The following is a 25,408-nucleotide window of genomic DNA, read 5'->3' on the forward strand; positions in this document are numbered from 1 at the left end:
GGGGGGGGGTCCCCGGAAACGTGCCGGACAGGGCGCCGACCCCTCTCGACTGCACGGGAACTTCGCGTGCGTCCTCCTGGGGCCAGGCCAGGGCGCTGCCGTAGTTCATTCTGAACGAAGCAACTTGGAACGGTGAGACCAGAAATCTGCTCAGGGCCATTTAATGGGGAGAAAGAGGAGAGCTCCTGGCATGAGAAAATTTGCTCTTGCGGAGACCAACTTTTCTTTCCCTTAAACCCCCCTGGCCCCTGTCCCAGGCCCCCCTCTTTTCCGCCCACTCCCAACTGTTGAGGCTGCTTAAAGAAGGGAAATAGAGGCTCAGAGCTGCCCAGAATTCAAAATGAGCCGATTGGGAACGCAGATCCCCTTCCTTTTTACTTTTGGTAAATAGAAGCAACCTTGGTTTTCGGAGAATTGGTTCCTAATTGTACGTCCTGAAGATACAAATGACAATGGCAGAGCCGAGGGTGGGTTGTTTGCTTGTGTTTTCGATCAGGGATGATGTTTGTAGGACCGAGAGGAGGAATGCTCAGAGCCTCCGTAGGCAGGGGCAAATGCCTTCAGAAACCTGTTCCCGGGGTAGGGATTCGTGCTCCAGGACCAGTCACCTCTCCCAGGAGGCGTCTTCGCCGGCCGCCTGCTTGCTGTGACGGCAGCCCCAGAACCAGAAGATGGTGGGCGAGGAGAGAACCGAGCGAGGGTGGAAGATGGGCGAACATCCTCCTGCCTGGCCACTCCTTCAGAAAACACAGATCTGATGCTGTCACTTGTTTACTTAAAAACTCCTCGCTCTCCTTTTCCCACGGGATGAATGAAGCCCAGAATGTCCCATCAGGTCATGCGAGCCTCTGGACAGGCTGGCCATTCATATGTACTCCCAGCTTCCCTCACCCCTAGCCATTCAGCCCTCACCCCTGCTGGACTGCCTCTTCACGCCTTTGCACGCCCTTGCTCGTGCGAGCCTCTTCCCGCCCCGCCTTTACCTGCCAGGCTCTACCTCTTTCTTTAAAGATCTTCTCCTTTGGGAAGCCTCCGGAGGCCAGGAGCTGTGTCTTGTGTTCCTTTTTCCATCTGCCGTGCCAGGAGGATTCTTCCTCTCCGTTGTCCTGTGGGTCCCATCCCGTCTCTTCCCCCTTGGGTGTCTTGTCTCTGTGTACTCCCAGACCCCCACTGCCTGAGAGCATCTTCTCCCGGGTGTTTCCTGAAGGCCTGCCTGCGTGGAGTCCCTGGCACTCCCGGGACTCTCAGGATCCTGGTTGCCTGTCTCCCCATGTCCATTTCATCCAGTCCCCGTAAGTAGTCAGTCAGCAGGAACCGGCAGGTCTCACGTCTTCCTGGTCTCCAATCTGCCTGTCTCTTGAAAGCCTCAAAGCCCCCTGGTCTTCTTTCACCTCTGCTGGCCTCAAGTGGTCTGGCTCAGATGTGCGTTCTAGGGCGTGTGGGATCCAGGAGGCTGTTCACTGGGTACCTTTTAGCAAGTTATTTACCATCTGGATGAAATTCAGAACCAGAAAAGCCAATCTTCTGATTTAAGTAAAGGCATTCATGTGCCTTCTGTTTGCCACGTGAAGTGCTTGGGATGCAAAATAAAAGCAAGGGAGTAAAATCTTTACCTTTTGGGGGCTCATAGTACAGGTAAGGTGAATACAAATACATCCTAAGTGCTATGACAATGTGATAATAATAATAATAATAATAGCTATTTTATTTGCCTTGTGAGACACTTTGTAATAAATTCATTCTATGAGTGACTTAATCTTTCAACAGCCAAGTAGGGGCTTATTCCTGTTTGACAAGGGTGGAAACTGAGGCCGTATAGTGGGCAGATGGAGGAAGAGTCAGGATTTGAATCTTGGCAGTCTAGTTCCAGAGCATCTGCCACGCTGCATAGACAGCATTCCTTCCCTGAGAGGTCCAAGAAAGCTTTCCTGGGAGGGGTGTTTGGGTCATGAAGGGTGCATATGAGTTTGTGTGTTGTAGACAGGATGTAGGAAAGAAAGAGCAGCGCGTAGGAAAGAAGGAGGGCTTGGAGGTGGAAGGAATCCACTATCCTTGGGGAGCAGGGAGAGGTTAAACAACTGGGTTGGGTAGAGGGGAGAAGGGTGGGAGATGAGATTACGGTGAGCTTGCAGGGCTGTTTGTGCGGTTTTCAAGTTTGGGCAGTGGAGAGCCACTGGGGGATTTTAAAGACCGTCAGGGACCTGCGCTGACTGGGCTTTAAAAGATCGCTTCGGGGCAGTGTGAGGCCAGATGCTGATGCCCCTGCAATTTAGGAGGCAATGACCAAGCCCTACTGGGGCAGAATGATAGCCTCTTAGACTCAGAGGGAGGAGGCCTACAGAGAATCCTCAGTTTTGGGAAAAGATCGATACATCTGAGAAAAAAACTCCAGCAGTATAAAAAGGAAGAGAGAAGAAAATAAGTCTCCCTCCTACCCTGCTTCCTCCAGAGATGGCTGAAGTTTCCAGTTTCTGTGGCCTTACATAGACACTGTTGCTTTAGAAACACATGTCTACCTGTCCATGTTCCTCCGCCCGTGGTACATACCAGTCACACCTTTTTCCTTTTTCCTTGTTCCTTAGCACATTTAGAAAATCATTCCATATTTGTAGATATAAAGCTGTTCATTCTTTCTGTTGACATTTTAAAGTTTTTTCATTGTATGGCTGCAGCATAGTTTGTAACTAGTCTTTGTGTTAAGCAACATTTAAGTTTCCAGGTTTTTCTATTACAGTGTTACAATGAATGTTTTTGTAGATAGTACATTGTTAGGAACTTATGTGTAAAATGATCTGAACCATGTATTTCTAGAAGTGGAATTACTGGGTCAAAGAATATATGTGCATTTAAAATTTTCAGACGTATAGCCAAATCGCCACCTCTTCAAGGGGGTTGTACTAACTCAGTCATTCTCCTCCCAAAATGTGAATGGGACTCAGTGGATCTTGATCAGCGTGTGTATGCGATGCTTTTTCATATATCATAAGCCTACTTTTCCTTCACCTACTACCCCCCCCCCCCCCGCCATGTGATTCTAACTGATTTCTTTTGGTTTATGGAGGGAGACATTGAGGCTCAGAAGGATAAGTGCCTTGTGTGATTTGTCAGCATGGGTGGTGGTTGTTTTTTAAGCAGTTCTGATATTTGTATTGGTCCAGCACCTTTCACTGGAGGCACTCAGAATTGATTTGTAAACATTGTTGTATTATTTTTCTCCACCTTCATGTGGAAAAAATGGGATGCAGGTGAAGTTTGAATTTGAGTTATAAGCAGGAAGCTGGCCAAATACAGAATCTTGTCTTTTTACTTCCAATGCAATAACTAATAAATGTTCCCAAATACCAAAGCTGAAGAAATATGTTTTTAGTGAGACTGAGTACAACAAAAATAGCACTATATAACACAAACTTAATAAAATTGAACAGCAAACCCATAAATAACCCAACATTAAAATTTGTTTTAATATATTCTCCATAAGGATGTCTGGCTCAGTCATTAGAGCATGTGACACTTGTTCTTAGGGTTCAAGCCCGAGATGTTCAAGCCCCATGTTGGGTATAGAGTTTACCAAAATTATGTATATATACTCTCTATAGAAAAGAGAATTTATTAAATAGTAAAATTTTAAATGTAAAATTGTATTTGTTTTATTTTTTTAAATTTTTACCTTAATTCCAGTTAACATACAGTGTTATATTAGTTTCAGGTGTGCAAAATATACATACATTTATAATTCTTTTTAATCTTTTATTTATTTTTGAGAGAGAGAGAGAGAGACCGAGTGTGAGCAGGGGAGGAACAGAGAGACAGGGATCTGAAGCAGACTCCAGGCTCTGAGCTGTCAGCACAGAGCCCGACATAGGGCTCGAACCCAAGAACCATGAGATCATGGGACGTGTACAATATATTGATTCACCAACTCCATACATCACTTGGTGCTGATCACAAGTGCACTCCTTAATCCTCGTCGCCTATTTAACCCATCCCCCCACCCAAACTATATTTACTTTATTTATTTCTTTGTTTATTTTTAAGTAGGCTCCACACCCAATGTGAGGCTTAAACTCAGCCCTTGAGATCGAAAGTTGCATGCTCTACCGACTAAGCCAAGCAGGCTCTTGTACATTTAAATTCACATCTATTTGTGTCAGTATACAGGCATAGCTTTTTTAAAGTCTGTATACATGGAGTATGATTTTTGTATTTTTGAAGAGCATCAAATATTTTATACTCATTTATGTATCTAATTTATATATAAATATTTTTAAATTTTAATTAATTTTTTTTTTATTTTAGAGAGAGAGAGAGCACGAGCAGGGAGAGGAAGAGAGAGAGAATCTTAAGCAGGCTCCACGCTCAGCTCAGAGCCTGACACGGGGCTCTGTCTCCCTAACTGTGAGATCATGACCTGAGCCGAAATCGTCAGTTGCTCAACTGACTGAGCTACCCAGGCGCCCCTCATTTATGTATCTGATTTAAATCACAGAATAGTATTCTATGCATTGATAACGGTAATTTAATTCTTTTTACTATTATAGATGATTTTGGTTAAGATTTTTTTTTGGTTAAGATTTTATTTTTAAGTGATCTCTACACCCATCATGGGGCTCAAACTCACAGTCCCAAGATCAAGACTCGTATCCTCTGCTGATTAGGCCAGCCAGGTGCCCCATAAAGGGTACTTTTCAGCACCTTTCTTCAAATACTTCCTTTGGATTATTTTCTTGGACTCTTGCTCCTAAGATGGGCTCACTGAGTCAGGTTATGGTTCCAGTGCCAAATTGCTATCTGGAAAGGTTGAACTACATTATAACATTATCAGCAATTTATGTGGCCCTTTTTCCTGACAATCCAGTCAATGGTATTACAAACAAAACCTAATATTTGATTTTATTAATTTAACCAAAACGTAATGGCACTTTGAATTAGGTTTAATTTACATTTCTGTGGAAAGAGACCAGTAGCTCATTTAGATTTTGAAGTAAGTACAGTGCTATGTTATGTATCCTATCCAAGAGTTATGTATTTAAAGAACTTTTTTTTTCACCCAGTGTTTGTTTATTTTTGAGAGAGAGAACATGAGCAGAGGAGGGGCAGAGAGAAATGGGGACAGAGGATCTGAACGGGGCTCCATGCTGACAGCGGCGAGCCTGATGTGGGGCCTAAACCCACGAATCGTGATACCATGACCTGAGTTGAAGTTAGACGCTCAACCGACTGAGCCACCCAGGCACCCCTAAAGGCAACTTGTTTTTAAGGAAATACATGGTTAATAGGTCAGAAATAATGTGGAAATTTAGGTATGAAACATAAGACGATGCTGTTTAACTGAGAATACTAGACATTGTGCCAGGAACTGGGGATATCCTAGAGTAACATGGATGTGATGTATGACCTTTAACATTTGTGAGCTAATGCCAGAGAAATTCAGTGTTAGACAGTACCTAAAAATTTACAAAGGCCCTGAGCTGAGAAGGGGTTTAGTAACTTAGGGCATTGCTTCTCTAACTTGAATGTTCACATGAACCATCGGGGGACCTTGTTAAAATGCCAAGTCCTAATTCAGTAGGTCTAGGGTGGGACTTGGGATTCTGCATTACTGACCAGCTCCCTGGTGAGGCAGATACTGCTGTGGGTGGCTTGATCACATTTAGAGTAGCAAGGCCTAATTGAGGCCTTTGTGAGTAAGAGGGGTAGTTCTCCACACTGGCTGCACTTTAGATTCACCCGAGGAACTTAAAAAATCAGGGATGCAAATACCCCACCCCCAGATATTTTGATTTAGTTGGTCTAGGGTGCGACCTGAGAATGTATATTTTTTTAACTCCCCAAGTGATTCCAGTATGCAGCCAGGGCTGAGAACTCCTGGGCTAGAGAGAGGCAGGAGCCAGAGCTGAAGGGCCCTATATGACATGCAAGGGTGTTGGACTTTATCCTGAAGGCAGAGCTAAGCCATTATAGGATTATAAGGAGGAGTGAACTAATCAGATTTGCAGTTGTAAAAAGTTCACTGTAGCTACAATCTGGAGCGGTAGTTTTCAAAGTGGGGTAGGTAGGATGATTCACTGTGATGCTGGAAGAAAATTAGAGCTTTTTATCATTTTTATGATAAAGCATTAAATTTAGGTATTGTCACTGGCATCTTTTTGGGTCTGTAAGTCAGTGTTAATGTGTTAACTGTAGAACTTTGGGTGTCCTCAAGGGACTTCTGCTGTGAGCAAGCAGATCCATAACCATACATTTGCTTTCAGTATATTGCATCATTGATAACAGTTTATGTTAGTTTTTATTAAACTAACCCTCACAAAATGGACAGGTGACTTAAAGCAATTTCTGCAAAGAAACCAGGGACTGAAGAAAATACGAATAATGCAAGCACAAATAGCTGACCCTTGTTCAGCTATTACAAACTCTTGGTGAGCTACTAAATCAGGTTAAATAAGTCAGCCCTTAGTATATTGGAAAGTACAGAGAAGCCTATTTAAAACATGGATTTACATCCTCTGTCATTGATGGGAATCTTGTTTTAAGAGTATGTAGAACCTTGAGATATGAAATAATGAAATATAAGCCTGTCATTAGTACCAAGACATCTGAAAACAGCATACAGAGAAACTCTACATTTTTCTTTTTCCAGTGATGTTTCAAGTTATAAGCTTTTCAGTGAGATGCTTTACACAATTTTATTAACCTAGTGACTAAAGTATATATTTTGAGGTTTCTCGTTCTTATGGAAGACAAAAAGACACACACCATTGACAGGTTCTTCCTGTTGTGCCCTACCCACCAAAAGGCTTGCTTTAAAAAAAAGTATGGAAAACAATATGTCAAGAAACCAAAATGCATTCCTTTTTCAGCAAATACTCTTGTATGATGAACAGAAAATGTTGCTGAAGATTTGAACAGTATTAGGACAAATTCTGCAGTATGGGAGGTTTACTATATGTAATTATAAAAGTATAGAAGCTTCTATCATGTCTTAGTATTTGCTAGGTTTTCTTTTAATAATACCCCCCCCCCCCCATTACATCTTTTGTGAGCTACTGGAGGAAGATTATACTGGAGAAGACATAATAGTAAATGATTGCTTTAATGACACTGCTGTGTGGAATAATTGTCTAAATGTAAACTACCGACAAAGTTGCTTTGACTGAATAAAAGGATGAAATTCATTCACTGCCTCTTCATGGACTATTGAGGCAGGTTATCATTTGTTGGCTCTCTTGTAGAGTTGATGTTATGCATTTTTCTTTTACAAAAAAAATTGTTGACTTTTTCTGTGTGTGCTACCTGGCAAATATTATTTGAAAAATTAATATCCTCAATCTGTCTCTTCAAGTAAAAAGGTGTTATCTTAACAGTGAATGAAAAGTAACCACTTTTTCTTCTCTTACAAAGAAATGTGCTCTGGAGTAGTCTTTTCCTCGTAATTAAAAAAAAAAGCTTTATTGAAATATAATTTACATATCATAAATTCACCCTTTTAAAATGTACAGTTCTTGGAGTTGTACAGTCATCACCGCCATCTAATTTCAGAACATTTTCTTTTTTTTTTTTTTCCCAGAACATTTTCATCATCCCAAGAAGAAATTATGCACCTATTAGTGTCATTCCCCGTTCAGCCCATCCCCTAGCCTCTGGCAGTCAGGTTACCTTTCTGAGTCTATGGATATGCCTGTTCTGGACATATCATATAAATGGAATCGTACAATGTGTGGCTTTTACCTAGTTAATGTTCTTGGGGTTCCTGCATGTTGGGCATGTATTGTACTTCATTGCTTTTTGTAACTGAGTGATATAATGTCCCATTATATGAATACGCCACATTTTGTTTATCCCTTAATCAGTTAGTGAACATTTGGATTGTTTCCACTTTTTGCCTATTAATGAATAATGCTGTCGTGAACATGTTTCTACGTAGACATATGTTTTAATTTCTCTTGAGTATATGCCCTGGGAGTGGAATTGCTGGGTTAAATGGTAATAACTCTTTAACTTTTAGAGGAGCTGCCAAAACCGTTTTCTAAAGCAGATGTGCCATTTTACAGTTCTAGCAGCCGTGTACCAGGGTTCTGGTTTCTCCATATCCTCAACAACACTTGTTGTTCTGTATTATTTTTTTTTTTTTGTAGGCTCCACACCCAATGTGGGGCTGGAATTCACAACCCCGAGATCAAGAGTTGGGGGCTCACTGACTGAACAAGCCAAGTGCCCCCTCTGCATTCTTGATTAAGCTATCTTAGTGGGTGTGAAGTAGTATCTCATTGTGGTTTTTATTTGCATTTCTCTGATGATTCATGATGTCATTGTTATTTTGTTGCACCTATAAAAACTCTCATAACTCTACACATGAAAAACTTGGAAACATAATTTGTTACCTGATAAAAATCTCCAAATGTATTTCTAAAAAATGTCCAGATGATCTAGTGAAATAAAGGACCTAGCCATTGATCATCAGTGGTTGTTAAAACCATTAGGAAAGTTTATAATAGATCAGACTGACAGTCTTATGATTAATTATGTTATCTCCAAAATGGATACAACTAAACCTTATGTTCCTCCAGTGTTGTACAGTAGGAAAAATATAACACCATTCATGAAATATTCTCCCCCAAACAAAATAAGATCAAATCTGACTTATTAAATTTCTAGATTTAACACAAGTTTATAGAATGTAATTAGAAAATCATAATGTGAGAAATTCTACAGACGAACCCAGTTACTTCAAATAATGCAAAAAAAAAAATGGAGAATTATTACAGATTAGAAAAGACTTGAGACATTAACTCAATGTAATATGTATGCCTTGTTTAGATCCTGTTTCATATAAACCAGCTGTAAAAAGATATTTATGAAACCATTGGCAATAATTTGAATATCATCTGTATATTCGATGATTTTTGAAAAATTATTTTAATTATTTTTAAAGTATTATAATAGTATTGGAGTTATATTAAAAGGCAAGACTCCTGGGGTGCCTGGGTGGCTGAGTCAGATAAGCATCCAACTCTTGGCTTAGGCTCAGGTCATAATCTCAGTCATGGGATTGAGCCACGATGTGGAGCCTGCTTGGGATTCTCCCTCCCTCTCTCTCTCTATCCCCTCCCTACCTCAAAAAACAAAACAAACCAAAAAAAAAAAAACCCCGACTGTTATCTCTTAGAGATAAGTACTGTAGTATTTATGGATGAAATAATGCGATGTCTCAAATTTGTTTTAAAATAATTCATTGTGGGGGCATCTGGATGGCCCAGTCGGTTCAGTGTCCCACTTTGGCTCAGGTCATGATCTCATAGTTCTGTGAGTTCGAGCCCCACATTGGGCTCTATACCAACAGCTCAGAGCCTGGAGCCTGCTTCGGATTCTGTGTCTCTTTCTCTCTCTGCTCCTCCCCCACTCACACTCTGTCTCTCTCAAAAATAAATAAAAACATTTTTTAAAAGTTAAAAAAAATAATTCATTGTGGGGCCACCTGGGTGGTTCAGTCAGTTGAGCGTCATGATCTCACAGTTTGTGGGATCGAGCCCTGCATAGGGCTCTGCACTGACAGGGTGGAACCTGTTTGGGATTCTGTCTCTCCCTCTCTCTCCCTGCCCCTCCCCTGCTTGTATGCATGTGCGTGCTCTCTCTCTCTCTCTCTCTCTCTCTCTCTCTCTCTCTCTCAAGATAAATAAACTTAAAAAATAATTCATTGTGTTTGGTCATTTATAGATGATTTACCATATATTAATAGTTATCGAAGCTGGATATATGTATAAAAGAGTTTATTATAGAGTTTGCACTTTTGTGTGTTTCAACATTTCTATAGTAAAAAGTTAAAAAAGAAAATACTTTAAGTGAATAGTTTTAGTGGGATTGCAAATCCATTTGTTAGGAATAAAAAATGTAACATCTTCTGATTAGTTTTCAAGAGTAATTGCATCAGGGAAGATGGACATTTGCCAGCAAGATTTAAAGGAAAATGTTTGTATAATGGTTGGGGTTGGAAAAATAAATGGCCATGATTTAGTAAGTACTGCCACAGTGCTTCTTCCTTTTTGGACCCATATTTCTTTCTGGCTATGGTAGCCATTAAAGCCAAGCATTGATTTGAGACCAACTTTTAGATTGCTCTGTTGTAAAGTATTAGAATGAGGTTTTTCAAGCAGAGGGAGAAATATTTGATTATATGGATCACACTAATATTTTTTAAATTAACTTAATATTTTAATGATAGCAATAGTTTTTATACTTACCCATATAGAAACCATTATTGTGATCATTACTTTGTTACATTTGAAAATCAGTGTTTTGTAGCATTCACATTTATTAGTACTGTTGTCATATTTATAGGTGAGCGTTTTTTTGGGATGTATATATTGGTTGATTGGCTGGTGTATAGTTGAAAGGTTTGTCATTACTGTGGAGAATGAACTGGACAGAGTATAGAGACTAATTTGATGGTTGTTAGAGCCAGGAGTGATGGCATTCGGGAATGGTTTGGGGCAGGGCAAGTGGGGATAGAGATGGGGATGGGAAATGTCTGGTAAGTATGATTTAAGCAATAGAAATGTTAGTAGGGTTCCAGAACCCTGGCTTTTTAGAAGAGATGATTGTCAGTGAACTGAGCTTCTGTGTGTGGGAAGAATTTGAAACCTCATTGCTATGAATTGTGCAAGTGGTTCTCAAATATTGATTGACAAGTAAGTAGCTTAACCAGCAATTAGCTTTCAAACGTTGGTTGGCCGGTGGCTTAATACAATGCCGTACCGTAAATACATTAATACTACCCGTTAATAAAGAGAATGTCTTCCATTGATGTATCAGCAGTACTGTTACCAGAGCAATGTGGAATAGTTCCAGGACTTTCGACTGTTCTTCTAAAAGGAACTGGGGGAGGGGTGGCAGAGCTTATACAGGGATGCTTCTGTTCTTCTGGTGGTCCTTTCCATGTCTCCAGTGATGTGAATGCTTTACTCACCTCTCAGGGAGTGAGGCCAGTCCCCGATTCAGTACCTCTGCCTGCTTTCTCTGTGAGACCACTGCTCTTTGGTGCTCCTTACTGCCTGACTGAACCCGCTTACTTTGTTAACGGGCTAAATTCACAGCGACTTCCAGCTGGTGTTTCTCTCTTTACCCAGTCTGGGGTGCTAGCCTGGCCCAGCGTTTTGCTACTCGTTGGTAGAAGTCATAAAAGATTGCTTTTTCTTCTTGTAGTTCATACCCAGTTAGCAGTAGTGCTGTTGACAGCAGTTGTGAACCTCTCAGGCAGTGATTCTTGATAGTGGCTGTCTATGGTGGAGGGGAGGCAAGTTTGAGAAAGTGTTGGTGTTGTTGTTGTTAAATGTTTATTTATTTTGGCAGAGAGAGAGAGAGAGAGAGAGCGCGCACGCAATCAAGTGGGGTGGGGGCCAGAGAGAGAGGAGAGAGAGAATTCCAAGCAGGCTCTGTGGTGTTAACGAGGAGCCTGACTTGGGGCTCGATCCCACGAACTGTGAGATCATGATCTGAGGCAAAATCAGCATCAGACGCTTAACCAACTGAGCCACCCAGACGCTCCAGTTTTTCAAAAAACAAAAAAAAAATACATGGGGCACCTGGGTGGCTCAGTCGGTTAAGTGTCTGACTTCGGCTCAGGTCATGATCTCACAGTTTGTGAGTTTGAGCCCGGCATCGGGCTCTGTGCTGGAAGCTTGAAGCCTGGAGCCTGCTTCGGATTCTGTGTCTCCCTCTCTCTCTGCCCCTCCCCTGCTCGCTCGCTCTCTCTCTCTCTCAAAAATAAGAATAAACATTAAAAAAATGAAAAAAAATAAACATGGTATTATGTTTTTTAGTCAGTGTATTTTTAAGTTCTGCTTCATTTAAAATCTTGTATGCATTTCAATAATTAGTACATGTGCATGTTAAAATATTCCCATAGCTGGGGCGCCTGGGTGGCTCAGTCGGTTAAGCGTCCGACTTCAGCTCAGGTCATGACCTCACAGTCTGTGAGTTCGAGCCCCGCGTCGGGCTCCAGGCTGACAGCTCGGAGCCTGGAGCCTGCTTCCGATTCTGTGTCTCCCTCTCTCTCTGCCCCTCCCCTGCTCACACTCTGTCTCTCTCTCTCAAAAATAAATAAACATTAAAAAAATTTTTTTTAATAAAAAAAATATTCCCATAGTATTAAAAATACACAATAAAAGGTAATTCTCACCCATCTTCCAAGTTTCCCTCTTCAGAAGCATCCCCAGGTACTATGAAACTTGTAAAACCTTCCATAAATAGTACATGCTCATACAGTGTGTTTCTTAAGTTTGACATTTCAGCTAACATTGAAGGAGGCTATGGGTGTTTTATGTTTACTCAAGGGGGGTGTGTTAAGGCAAATTGAGATGTGCTGTTCTTACCTTTGGGTGGGGGGTTAGGTGGAGTTCAGTAGTTTCTCCAGTGTTAGTGGGAGAGATTGCTTAAACAGTTCATACTTACTCAGTTGCATTTAGTTTTCAAAGTTTCTACTGTAAAGGCTATTGGAGAGCAGGTAGTGGTTAACAGAGCAGCTCACTTATCTGTGTGTTTTTTTTAACGTCTGAGTGGGGCTTTTGTGCACAGAAAGGACTACTTAAAATTACTTGGGTTTAAATTAATATTCATTTGATTTAATTGGCAAATGAAAAACTTGGTTTTCCTTTGGTCTTGTTATTGTATTTGTAAGCATTGTAGTTTTTGTACAGAAATAAGAGCAATAACTTTTACTTGCTCTTTAATTAATGTAATTCAAGCTTAACATATGAAATTCCTTCATATTCCTTTATTAGGGGATTAAATTTCCTTGGATGTTTAAAATACATTTATACATTCAATCTGTCAAGTACAGCCAGTCTTTGATAGGTCAGAGTTACCACCTTAATAAGCAGAATCTCCTTAAGCACTTGAGCAATACTGAGAAATTAAACTTACAAATTTAGAAAGCAGACTCTCTTAAGACTTCCAGTGCTTTTCATTAGCTGAATCTGAATTACCAACATTTAAAAACCACATATCCTAACCTAACCAAAACTTAGTACTGTGGGTATGATATACCTTATCTTGTTCATGTCTTTTTCTTCCAGAGTTGTAATGTCATTTACCCAATTAAGGAAGAAATGGGAAAATGTAGAAAGGATGAGAGAGGGAAAAGAAAGGAGTAAATGTTATAAACTGTACATTTACTCCTCTAACTATCTTTCCAGGAGTTCTGTGACACACTGTCCTGTTTTTTTCTCTACCTCTATGGCCACTCCTCAGTTCCCTTAGGCCCCTCTTCTCTAATCACTCTTGAACTTCTCAAATATTTCCATCCTCAGCCCTCTTGTGTTTCATCCTACACATTCTTCCTGGAGGCACATGCCTAGGCCCATGGCATCAGCTTCCGGCTTCTTGCTAATTAGGAGAAAATTTGTCCTCAGCACAGACTGGATGATAGCCAACAACCTACTGGTTGTCTCTCTTGGGCTGTTTCCCAGACACCAACAGGCTCAGAACTGCCCTCATCTTCCCTTTAAATGTGTTATTTTTATATTTTCTATTTTGATGAATGGCACAACCCAGTAACCCAGACCAGAGACTTGGATGATAATGTTCATGTGGTTAATGATGTGTTCCTGTCTGTTTTACCTTTAACATTTCTCAAATTTGCCTAATTTCCTCTATCCCATTTGTCCCTTAGCTCAGGTTTTTACTCACGTAGATGACTGCTACAGGTTTCTTAGATGTCTACTCATTACTTCCTTGTTCCAGGTCGTTTGTCACATTGCTACTAAGAGTACTTGTTTTGACTTTCTTGTCTAATCACAGCACTCTCCAGTTTGTTTTTTTAATTTTTTTTTCTTTAAGTGTTTATTTATTTTTGAGACAGAGAGAGACAGAGCATGAACGGGGGAGGGTCGGAGAGAGAGGGAGACACAGAATCAGAAACAGGCTCCAGGCTCTGAGCTGTCAGCACAGAACCCAACGTGGGGCTCGAACTCACGGACCGTGAGACCATGACCTGAACTGAAGTCGGACACTTAACCAACTGAGCCACCCAGGCTCCCCAGCACTCTCCAGTTTAAAATCCTCTGGATGGGCACCTGGGTGTCTCGGTCAGTTGAGCATCTGACTCTTGATTTTGGCTCAGGTCATGATCTCACGGTTCATGGGTTCGAGCCAGTGTGGAGCCTGCTTGCAATTCTCTCTCTCCTTATTTTTCTGCCCCTCCCCCCTCAAAATAAAAGAAAATCCTCAATAAAATTCATACTCCTTATCATACCAAGTTTTTGCATTCCAACTCCTCTTAGCCTTTTTAGCCTTACCATCCCCCCCCCCCCCCCCACCATGCCCACTGTGCTATACTTCTTCAGATTGTCTGCCTTTGGCTAGACTGCTCATATCCCTCTTTGCCTGGCATTATAATTTCTTATATAAGGATTACCTCCTAGAGTCAGCATTGCCTTACTGACTGCCTCAAGTCTGATCTAGGTATAAATCCTGTGCTTATTTCTGTCAAGTCACTTACCATATTGTGTGGTAATCCATACAGTTATGTTGTATAATAATCCAGACATTAGCACGTGCAGATTAGTGTTCTTAGAACAGTATTGGTGGTTCAAAATGGTAGTAATATGTAGTTTTGCTGAGGCACAAATTCATGTTACCTGCTCCTTGAGTTTGGCAGCAAGTGGGTTCACTTAGCTCTTCAGTGAGCCTAACCTCACTTCAGGATCTAAAGCTGTCTTTTTATTATTTCCTGCTTTTTCCTATTCATTTTTTAGTTTTGTAAGTTTTATTTTCTGATTCCAATACTGGAAAAGTTTTTTTTTTTTTTAATGTGTTTTATTTAGTTTTGAGAGAGAGAGAGCGTGCAAGCAGGGGAGGGGCGGGGGGGGGAGGGGGACAGAGGATCCGAAGTGGGCTCTGTGCTGACAGCAGACAGCCCAGCACAGTGCTCAAACTCACGAACCACAAGATCGTGACCTGAACTGAAGTCAGACACTTAACTGACTGAGCCACCCAGGTGCCCCAAAAACTGGAATATAGTTTTAAAACAAGAAACTTTAAGCCCCTATTATGCCCTCAAAACTCAGAAGGTTTTTGAGATGCCTTTTTCTTCTTTTCTTCTCCCATCCTCCTTATCTTTGGCATGAAGTTAGGGGATGCAAACTCAAACATGTATTTGGAGGCCAGGCAGGCACTCTGAATGAGAGGAGTAAATCTGCCGGGTCCTGTGCCACACTGGAGGTTCCATGGCCTAAAGGAGTTCACATTCGATTTTTTTAAAATTTTTTTTTTTAACATTTTATTTATTTTTGAGACAGGGAGAGACAGAGCATGAACGGGGGAGGGTCAGAGAGAGGGAGACACAGAATCTGAAACAGGCTCCAGGCTCTGAGCCGTCAGCACAGAGCCTGACGCGGGGCTCAAACTCACGGACTGCGAGATCATGACCTGAGCCGAATTCGGCCCCTTAACCGACTGAGCCACCCAGGCTCCCCTCATTCGATTTTTTTTAACACACTGTGCTACCAGTTTGTGACGGTCACTCTAACTGCCAAAGACTATACGTATATGATCCAGTTTATCTTTCTCTTTGAAATTGAATTCATAAAACAAAACTAACCATACTATTACTTATTCTTCTAGACTCTACTGATGTATCACCTACTTAGTGAAGCTTCCTGATTTCACCCAGAGATTACCTTTCCTTTCTTTTAGGATTGGCATAACAACTGTACTGTTGATCACAGTGTATTTTAATTACTTATTTTCATGTCTAATTTCCTGGTAGTTTATTGAGGACAATTATTTATTGATGAGCATGTCTTCTATTAAGAGTTTAATACATTTGCGTTGAACATTGAATGAAGTACTAGGCAACAGGTAGTGATTAAAAGCAAAATGTGGAGGGGTGGCTGGGTGGCTCAGTTGGCTAAGTGTCCAACTTCACCTCAGGTCATGATCTCACGGCTTGTGGGTCTGAATCTCGCATCAGGCTCTGTGCTGACAGTTCAGAGCCTAGGGTCTGCTTTGGATTCTGTGTCTCCCTCTCTGCGCCTGCCCTGCTCGTACTTTGTCTCTCAAAAATAAATAAAACATTTAAAAAATTTAAAAAAAAGCAACAAAATGTGGAGGTCAAGAATATAATAACACTTTTTTTCTTTTAGTGATTTGGAGCACTATGTGTCTACACTAAATTTCAGCTTTGCTTATTATTACTGAGAATTAAGTTACCGAGAATGTTAGTGATGATGTCTGTGTTGTTGGATTTGATGTGGACAAGTCTGTGTACAGATGGTGACTAAACAACTTAATCACAAATAAACAATGTTTTGTCCCCCTGAGAAAAGATGCATTGCTGGGGAAACTTCTTGCTTCCACTTTCATATGGTTAAGAGAGATTAAACACCTGATGATTATGGAAAATATCATCAGTAAAATGAGGAACTTTAGTACCCTTGGACGAAAAGGGATTTGGAATTAGCAGACTTCAGCTCTATTTCTGGTGATACTAATTAGCCATCTGACTACACAAGTCTCTCTGGGTCATAATTTCTTCATCTGTAAAGTGATAAGGAACTTGATGGTTTAAGATCCTTCTATCCCTAAAATTACTTAATTTGAAAACACTGTAATTTCTAAAATATTATGGCCAGTGAAGGAAGTACTTACGGTCAAGCTCTTTCCGAGGAGAATTTGAAGTAATTTCCTGAAATGTATGATGGCTTGTGTGTGTGTTTCTAAGTTCTCTAGAAAGACACCAAAGAAATTGGTAATAATAATAATTACCTCTGGGGGCTAGGGTAGTGGATGGCCACTGGGAAGGATGCCTTCTAGTCAGTGTATTTTCTTTTATATATTTTGAATTTTATAACGTGTGCCTGATTATCTACTCAATAAGAACAAATTTAAATTTATACACATATACGTAAAAAAAAAAAAAAGTCAGAATAAAGGGAAGATAAAGGTCTCATGGTAAGGGAGAGGCATCCTGGGGATGTTAGTACAGAGACTGAGTCTATTAGATGCGGTGCAGTCATTTATTTATTTGTTTATTTTTATTTTATTTTATTTTTTTTATTTTGAAAAGAGTGGATGCACACATGAGCAGGGGGAGGGGCAGAGAGAGAGGGAGAGAGAATCCTGACTTGGGGTGGGGTTTGATCTCATGATCTCATGAGATCATGACCTGAGCTGAATTCCGGTGTCAGACACTTAACCAACTGAACCACCCAGGTGCCCCTTTTATTTATTTGTTTGTTTGTTTATTTATAGGCTCCACATGCAACATAGGGCTTGAAGTCACGACCCTTAGATCAAGAGTTGGATGCTTTTCCACCTGAGCCACGCAGGCAGTCCCCCTTTTAGCTGTTTTTAAGTGCATACATCAGTGTACATTCACATTGATTATCGTGCTACTATCACTACCGTCCATATCCAGAATATTTTCATCATCCCCGAAACTCTCTACCCTTTAAACAGTAACTTCCCATTTCTCCCTTCCCTATTCCCTAGCAACTACCTTTCATTAACTCTTCTTTTTTAATTTTTATAAATGTTTGTTTATTTTTTGAGAGAGAGACAGAGTGTGGGGGCAGGGGAGGACAGAGAGAGAGGAAGACACAGAATCTGAAGCAGGCTCCAGGCTCCAAGCTGTCTGCGCAGAGCCCAACGCAAGGCTCGAACTCACGAACTGCAAGATCAAGACCCGAGCCGAAGTCAGATGTTAAACCGACAGCCACCCAGGCTCCTCTCATTCTTTTTTTGTTTTCTTTTTTTTTTTTTAAATAAATACTGTATTTCCTTTATTCAAAGATAAGGAAGTATTTTTTAAAATTTATTTTGGGGGAGAGAGAAAACATGAGCAGGGGAGGGGCAGAGAGAGAGGGAGAGAGAGAATCCCAAGCAGGCTCCATGCTGTCAGCAGAAGAGCTCGACTCGAGGCTTGAACTCATGAACTATGAGATCATGACCTGAGCTGAAATCAAGAGTCAGATGCTTAGCCAACTGAGTCATTCAGGTGCCTCTACCTTTCATTAATTCTTAACATTAAACACAGTTTGGTCCCAGATGTACTGTATTACCTTTTGAAATCTTATATGTTGATGGCATTAGGTTACTAATATTTTGGTTAGAACTTTTTTTAATACAGCTCAGACTGTTTTCTTTTTTTTTTAATTTTTTTATTGTTTATTATTTTTGAGAGAGAGAGAGACTGAGAGCAAGCAGGGAAGAGGCAGAGAGAGAGGGAGACACAGAATCAGAAGCAGGCTCCAGGCTCTGAGCGGTCAGGACAGAGCCCGCCGTGGGGCTCAAACTCACAGACTGTGAGATCATGACCTGAGCTGTAGTTGGCCGCCCAACCAACTGAGCCACCCAGGCGCCCCTAGCTCAGACTATTTTCTAACTTCCATTGTGGTTTTCATCTTTAAAAAAAATTTTTTTTTAATGTTTATTTTTTGAGAGAGACAGGATGCGAGCGGGGTGGGGGTGGTGCAGAGAGAGAGGGAGACACAGAATCGAAAGCAGGCTTCAGGCTCTGAACTGTTAGCACAGAGCCCGACATGGGGCTTGAACTCACAGACTGCGAGATCATGACCTGAGCTGAAGTCAGATGCTTAACCGATTGAGTCACCCAGGTGCCCCAAATTGTGGTTTTCATCTTTGATCCGTGGGTTATTTATTTTTTTTTTAACATTTTTTTTTTTCAACGTTTATTTATTTTTGGGACAGAGAGAGACAGAGCATGAACGGGGGAGGGGCAGAGAGAGAGGGAGACACAGAATCGGAAACAGGCTCCAGGCTCCGAGCCATCAGCCCAGAGCCCGACGTGGGGCTCGAACTCACGGACCGCGAGATCGTGACCTGGCTGAAGTCGGACGCTTAACCCACTACGCCACCCAGGCGCCCCGATCCGTGGGCTATTTATAAGTATGCCTTTTAATTTTCAAACATGAGGTTTTTCTAGTCATTTTTTTGTCATGGCTTTATAGGTTAATTGCATTGTGGTTAAAGATGTGGCTTATATGATTTCAGTCCTTTGGAAATTGTTAATATTTATTTGCTATTTGGCCTAGTATATCCTTCACCCAGATTCCACATTGTTAATGTTAAATTGTTAATATTTTACCATAATTTCCTTATCTTTGTCACTTTATCCTTCTATTTATACAGGTTTTCTGAATCATTTTGAGAAACGAGTTGTAGACATAATGCTCTATCACCTCTAAATCAGTGTGTAATACCTTTTTAAGAAAATTTTTTTTTTAATGTTTATTTTTGAGAGAGAAAGAGCGCAAGCTGGGAAATGGCAGAGAGAGAGGGTGGCACAGAATCTGAAGGAGGTTCCAGGTTTCGAGCTGTCAGCACAGAGCCCGACTCGGGGCTCAAACTCAAAAACCGTGAGATCATGACACTTAACCAACTGAGCCACCCACACGCCCCTCCTTGTTTTGTTTTTTTTTTTTTTTAACGTTTATTTATTTTTGAGAGAGAATGTGCGAGCAGGGGAAGGGCAGAGAGGGAGACAGAAAATCCCAAGCAGGTTCTGCACAGAGCTGATGCGATGGGGCTTGAACTCATGAACCACGAGACCATTATCTGAGACAAAGTCAGATGTTTAACTGACTTAGCCACCCAGGCACCCCAGTCAGTGTGTGTTCCCTAAAAAAAAGATTCTCTACTATATAACCATAGCACACCCATTAAAATCAGGAAATAAATATTGATATAGTACTGCTATGTAATTCACAGACACCACTCAAATTTTCTCTGATCTCCCAATTACATTCTTTACAGCAGAACCAACCAACCAACCAACCAACAAAACCCAAAAGATCAATAAAAAATCAGCTCCTCCCTCCAGAAACAAAAGCAGAAAAACCTTTTCCCATTCTCCTTGTAATTCTGATTCAGAGATCATTCACAACCATGATGTCTCTTCAGTCTCCCTCAATTTGGCATAGTTCCTCAGTCTTCATTTGTTTTCAATTATCTTGACAGTTTTGAAGAATAGGCCAGTTACTTTGTAAAATGTTCCTCAGTTTGAGTTAGTCTGATGTTTCCTCATAAATAGATTTAGGTTGTGCATTTTTGGCAGGAACACCACAGACATGATGTCGTGTTCTTTTCACTACATCATATCAGGAGGCACTGGCCAACTTGTCCCATTACTGGTTACGTAAAATTTTATCACTTGGCTAAGATGTTATCTGACAGGTTTCTATACTGTAAGTTAGTTGAAAAGTATTTTGCACTTGCTGATAAGTAAACAATACACTTTGTGGCATGATGCTTTCAGGCTATATAAATAGACCATTTCTCATCAAATTTTCACCTACTAGTTTTTGCATCCATTGATGATTTGTGCCTGAATCAGTTATTACTAAGTGGTTGCCAGATGGTGAATTTTTAAAATTTCATCATCCCTTCTGCATTCATAATTTGGCATTTCCCTGTAAAGAAAAGCTCTCTCCCTGTTTTTAAAAAATCATTTAAACATATCAGCATGGACTCCTAAATTCCTGTTTGATACATTTTGCGTTTATTTTGATGCTTGAATTTTCTCTGATTTGGTCATCGGGAACCCTTTCAAGCTGACTCCTATGCCTTTTTCTCATGTCCTCATCATTCTTTGATCTCTTACTTTTTGGCACAAGGTTTTTATGCTCATCTTGTACTTGCACTGTCCCAATGCTAGGAGCACCCATGTCATGAAGGAACTCTGGTTTCTTTTGTTAGAGGATGTATTTATAAACCAAGATCCAGACACCAGATGTGTTCCTTGTTACTGGGGTGTCACTGCTCTTAGGCTCTATTAGAGGTCAGAGGTAGGACATTGTTTTTAAATGTACCCAGGATTTAATTCATCAGTATGACTGAATGATGCCATGAAGAGGTCAGTGCCACTGAAGGAAGTTTACTCATAGTTCTCCAGAAGCAGGAGGCAGTACACCTTGCTATGCAGGGCCACATGGGGGAAGCAGGAGGCAGAAGGCAGCATGGCAGCAAGGAGAAGAAGAAAGCATGGGTGAGAGCCTTTATTGCTATAGTGTGGGAAGCTGTTGGAATGTTCCTTGTTAGGCAGGAAGTGAAACACAGATGTTGTAATTGTTGTTGGAAGGTTTGTAATATTTTTTACATATACATACATATGCATATAAACATATATGAGCATCCATATCTGCCCAAGAATGTTGAAAGCCATGATTTCACTGTTATACCCTCACTGATTTCGTTCTAACGCCACAGCATTTTTTCCCTAGTCTTTCCCCTTTTTGAATTTATTCCTCTTTTTCTGTCATTGAGAATCTGGCTCTCTGTCCTTTTTGCTCCATCCTCCTTAGGTAATAATCTCCTGACTATGAGGACCATCTCATTGGCTCCAGCCTCACTGAAAGTGCTGGCTGAGCACCCCATCTAGTTCCATGAGCCATTTTTATATACAGACAGTTCTCACTTCGTACTGTTCTCATGCATGAAGTTCTGTTAACATGATTTTTAATTCTTTTTTTTTTTAAGTAAGCTCTACACCCAACATGGGGCTTGAACCTACAACCTTGAGGTCAAGAGTCACAGGCTCCACCAACTAAGCCAGCCAGGTCCCCCTAACATAGTTTAATTAAACAAGACTAGTCCCCAAATAACGAGTAGCTGGAATAGCTTCTCCAAAAATTTTAAAATTTACTCAGACCCTGTAGTAGATTAATACTTCCCTAGACATCATTCAGTTGAAGGTAACTTTTTTGTTCTTTCTTTTTTTGGAAAATTACCATCTCTGTACTGCTCTCAGCTGAACTTTACACAGCTCTGCATTTCCCTCTGTCAGTTCCTCTTGGAATAGTGGGTGGGTAGCAGAAAAGAGGATATGTACAATAATGTATTTTTAGTTCTTTTGAACAGGGGTTGCTCCAGCCATTGCTATTGATGACAGGAAGTATATTTATAGCTTCAAGGAAGGAGGGCCCTGGTTTAAGAAAACCTGGGAGGCTGTACTTCATTTATTTATATTTCATTAGAGTTCATTTACACTTCATAGGAAGTTCTTGCCTTAGAAATGTAGTTGAAGTGAATGGACTTAGAAGTATAGGTATTTTCATAAGTATATGCAGTCTGCTCCTGAATTTGGAAAAATCTTCCATTTTGAAATTTCACAATTCGCAATGCCTAAAACAAAGGGCACTACATGATGTGTGCAGAGAATTCAGGTGGTAGCATACAGTTGTATAGTAAGGAGATTGAAGGGGTACTGAATATTGTCCCAACTAAATATTATTCATGAAGTTCTTATTGGTACAGCTTCTGTGATTTTTCTTTCAGAGATTGAAATCAAATACTGAGATTTTTCTTTCAGAGACTGAAGTCAAATATTGTATATGGATCATAAGATAGTTTCATATGACTATCATAAGATAGTCACAAGTAAAATCATTTTGGAGTTTTCCAGTACGCATCACATAACTTTCTCAACAGGTTTGATTGGGACAGGACTTTTGCCCATGACTGTCATGTGCAATGGGCACATTAAACACAAGTTAAATTATTCTGAAGCTTTTTCTCTTTTTCCTACTCCCTTTCTTAATTGAGGGAAGCAAAGAGCTGGTTTCCAAGGATACATCTCCTCTCTTATGCTTGTCTCAGATTGACGCAGTCATGGAAACCAGGCAGTAAACTCATTCTTGGCAGCTACTAGCACTGGTCTGATCTTTTCTTTTAAAAGCATGAGATTCTTTAGTAGTACATTTTGAGAAGGTTGATGCCAAATGATTCCAGGTCATCTCAAAGGGGTTGGGAATTTTGTTGAATAGCTTAAAGCGATTCAGTTAAATATTAACAGGTTTCTAAACAAAACTGCAGTGATTTACCTGAAGATTTTTATGTCTAGTTTAACTGGAAGGATTAAAATTACAGAAATATTAATGTTTTTTAATAGTCCTTTTTTAGGATATTTTAAAACATTCCTAATTTCAGGATTTTATTTTTTGTTTTTAATCTTATGAATTCAAAATACTAAGAGTTGTATAGCTACACTTTATTTAACACAATGAAGGTTTTCATCTGTTTTACTTGAAAAATAAAATCTACTGATGAAATGCAAAAGGAAATAATGGCTCTTTAAAATATTTTTTGGATTCTGAAGCTGACTGCTGTGGTTCAAATCCCATCTCTGCTATTTATTAGCTATGTAACACAGGACAATTTACTTAACCTCTCTGTGCCTTAGTTTTCTTATCCGTGAAATGGGGGATAATAACCTCCACTTCATAGGGTTGTGTTGTCATAAGGAGAAAATGAGTTATGTCACATGCCTAACTCATAGGGAGCACTCAACAGATTTGACTATTCCATTTATACACAAGGAATAAGGCTGAATAATAAATTCAGAGAAGGTTTGTACTGAATTCATTTGTGAAAGACTTAAAAGAAGGAAGGCATTTTTGACATATGTATTATTTTTTAGGTAACAAGGGTGGTGGAGGATTTAGGAATCTCATCCCTACTGCAAATGGATAAACCATCTGTTTTCAGATCCCTTTTAAAGATTTAGTATTGGGTTTACACAATTTAGCAAGATATTTGTGGATTTGACAAACATTGATTGCTTGATTGCTACATGATACGTAGGTGCTGGAATTTCAAAGGTGAATGAGACACATCCTTTTCCTTAGAGAGCTTCCTGTTTTGGAGGGGTGTAGTTGGAGAAGGGTGAAGAAGTGAAGATGACCTATTACAAAACTTAATTCTTTATACATTGTGTTAAGTCCTACACTAATAGACTTTTAAATTTTAAAAAATGATATGGGGATAGGAGAGAGCACAAATTAATTTAAGAAATATGAAGACTAATATGAGGAAACTATAAAGCCTTACTGAAGGATTTTTTAAAGATACAAATTCAATATTTATGCTATGTTCCTGAATGTGAAAGACTTAAATATTATAGATACCATATAGATGTCAGTGCTCTCCAAATTATTCAGCAGATTTAATGCATATTGTTTTGTAAGGCCAGTGGGATAAACCTTTTTTTTTTAATTTTTTTTAAAGTTTATTATTTTGGGAGAGAAATAGTGTGCGCAATCAGGGGAGGGGCAGAGAGAGAGAGGTGGGGGAGAGATAGGATCCCAAGCAGGCCCTGTGCTGTCAGCACAGAGCCCAATGAGGGGCTTGAACCCACGAACTGTGAGATCATGACCTGAGCCAAAATCAAGAGTCAGATGCTCAACTGACCAAGCCACCTAGGCGCCCCTGGGGTAAACCTTTTGAAAGCTTGACAGATTGTATGGTATGGTTCATTTGGAAGAATAAATTCAGTAGTTGAGAAAATTTTGAAAATTTTTGAAAAGAACAATAATCGGAGAGCTGTAGAAATGGGGAAGGTATGTGACACTTGACTCTGTGGATAGTAGAATATATCACAGAGTTAAAGGTATTTAAGACAGGGAGTACTTGGCTGGCTCAGTCAGTAGAGCATGCAACTCTTGATCTTGGGGTTGTAAGTTTGAGTCCATGTTGGGTGTAGAGATTACTTAAAAAATAAAATATTGGGGCGCCTGGGTGGCTCAGGCAGTTAAGCATGCGACTCTTGATTTGGGCACATGTTGTCATTTCATGGTTCATGAGGTGGAGCCCATGTTGGATTCTGCACTGACAGTGCAGAACCTGGTTGGGATTCTCTCTCTCTTTCTCTCTCTCTCTCTCTCTCTCTCCCTCTCTCCCTCTCTCAAAAATAAATACATAGGGACCTCAGGGTGGCTCAGTCAGTTAAGCGTCTGACTCTTGGTTTCGGCTCAGGTCCTGATCTCACAGTTCTCAAGTTCGAGCCCCACATTGGGCTCTCCAGTGACAATGCAGAGCCTGCTTAGGATTCTCTCTCTCTTCCTCTCTCTCAAAATAAATAAATAAACTTGGAAATAAATAAGCATTAAAAATTTTTTTAATAAAATCTTTAAAAAAAAGATATTTAAGACAGTTTGACATTTGTGTTAGAATAGACAAGCATGTAGAGCAGAGTAGTAATTTCAGAAATAGACAAGGATATGTGTGGGAATTTAGAATATAATAAAAGTAGCATTTAAAAATCAGGGAAGAAAAGGCCCACATGTCCATCGATGGATGAATGGTTAAAGAAGATGTGGTATATATATACAACGGAGTATTACTCGGCAATCAAAAAGAATGAAATCTTGCCATTTGCAACTACATGGATGGAACTGGAGGGTGTTATGCTAAGTGAAATTAGAGAAAGACACAAGTCATATGGCTTCACTCATATGAGGACTTTAAGAGACAAAACAGATGAACATAAGGAAAGGGAAACAAAAATAATATAAAAACAGGGAGGGGGACGAAACAGAAGAGACTCATAAATCTGGAGAACAAACAGGGTTAATGGAGGGGTTGTGGGAGGGGGGATGGGCTAAATGGGTAAGGGGCACTA

At 40.2% G+C, this 25,408-nt stretch overlaps 1 long non-coding RNA gene across 1 annotated transcript in view; it reads left to right on the top strand.

Annotated features, from left to right (window-relative positions):
* Window positions 1-5,166: 5,166 nt before the first annotated feature.
* The window catches only part of LOC121012418 (uncharacterized), a 24,985-nt gene continuing 4,743 nt past the window's right edge, over window positions 5,167-25,408 (top strand). The window contains exons 1-2 of the long non-coding RNA XR_005782099.1: window positions 5,167-5,541; window positions 19,623-19,627. This is a non-coding gene — a long non-coding RNA (uncharacterized LOC121012418). The remainder of the gene's footprint in view (window positions 5,542-19,622; window positions 19,628-25,408) is intronic.

The sequence above is a fragment of the Herpailurus yagouaroundi genome, unplaced genomic scaffold, assembly GCF_014898765.1.
Source record: "Herpailurus yagouaroundi ecotype Mexico unplaced genomic scaffold, PumYag 196, whole genome shotgun sequence".
NCBI lineage: Eukaryota > Metazoa > Chordata > Mammalia > Carnivora > Felidae > Herpailurus > Herpailurus yagouaroundi.